We start from the raw sequence: 1,380 nt of genomic DNA, 5'->3' as shown, positions 1-1,380 counted from the left end.
CCAGCTCAGTTTCTAAAAGGATATATATAAAAATTGAAATCATGTGCATAGAAAATGAACAAGGAAACATAAAATATTTACTCCCAATTAGTTGAGAATGTCTAAAAAAATGCTAAACTCAACAAAAAAGAATTGTACAAAGTAGGTGTGAGCCAGCTTAAGGGTAGAGATGACAATGACAAAGAAGGTGTAAAGACTTCGCTTCCTTTCATTTTTTTCTTTTTGTGTATTTTTTTAAAACCAAGAATAATCTCCAGCCTGGACAGGTAAGCAGGGGAAATGGCAGGGAGGGAATGAAGCCCATCACGGGTATACATGTTTAAAAGGAACAAGTCCGTCTCCTGATCTGGACAAATTTCACACTGAGAGACCATGAAGGTGGTAAACGAAGCAAGGCAAGAAGACTAGAGACAGGAAATGGAATTTCCATTTTTTTTAAAAAAATGGTGGGTGATACAACTATAGATTGATTCCAAGGAAGATTAGACTGAATTTTCTCAAAGGCAATGTATAGTATTAGAAATAGAAAGGTGATCGTTAGGAATAAACATGGGTTCACTAGAAAAAATCTTATCACACTAAATCCAGTTTCTTTTGTTGACAGGATAATGAAAAAGGACTAAATGCAAATAAATCGTTCACCTGAATTTCAACAAAGCATCTGGTAAGTAGCTAATGGTAGTCAAGTGGTGGAGAAGAATTATCATACATTGGAATCTTCTGACATCTTGTTACCGATCCAATGGGTTGACCTTACACTAGCATTACAGTGACTTCACACGGGGCTTTGCCCTGGCTCTCCTGTTTGTCATTTTTATTAAGGGTACAGAATTAATGATTCTGAATTTATCAATGCCACAAGGGGGGCAAGATAGCTCATTGTGTGATGAGATAGAATTACGGTGTAAATATTTTTAAACAGGAATAATGGCTTCAATCTAAGACAAAATTTAATAAATGCTAGGCCTTATTCTTATGTCTCAAAAAGCGGAAGCAGACACTCTGCATGAGAAATCAAGGTGCTGCTCAGTTTTAAACTGTACTTTATTATGAGGGCAACGGTAAAGGCACCCTGTGCTGAGAGCTAGTACAAACATCATCGCTAATCCTCAGAGCCACGTGGCAAAGATGGCATTATCTCCAGCTGGAGGTGAGAAAACGGATGCTAAAGAAGTCAACCAACCTGCCACAGTTCTCACAAGTTAAGGAGCGGAGAATCAAATAAGTTTGTCTGATCCCCAAATCCATGCTCTTCCCGAGACCAGCACTGTTTCAACATCCAAGTGTATGTGAGAGCCAGACTCATTGGCTTTACTTCTAACTCCCATATGCGCTGTGATACATTTGCTTTAACATTATCATAATTCTTCATGCTATTTC

The sequence above is a fragment of the Molossus molossus genome, unplaced genomic scaffold (assembly GCF_014108415.1).
Source record: "Molossus molossus isolate mMolMol1 unplaced genomic scaffold, mMolMol1.p scaffold_m16_p_3, whole genome shotgun sequence".
NCBI lineage: Eukaryota > Metazoa > Chordata > Mammalia > Chiroptera > Molossidae > Molossus > Molossus molossus.
The sequence above is the reverse complement of the archived record's forward strand: the minus strand, read 5'-3'. Positions refer to the sequence as shown.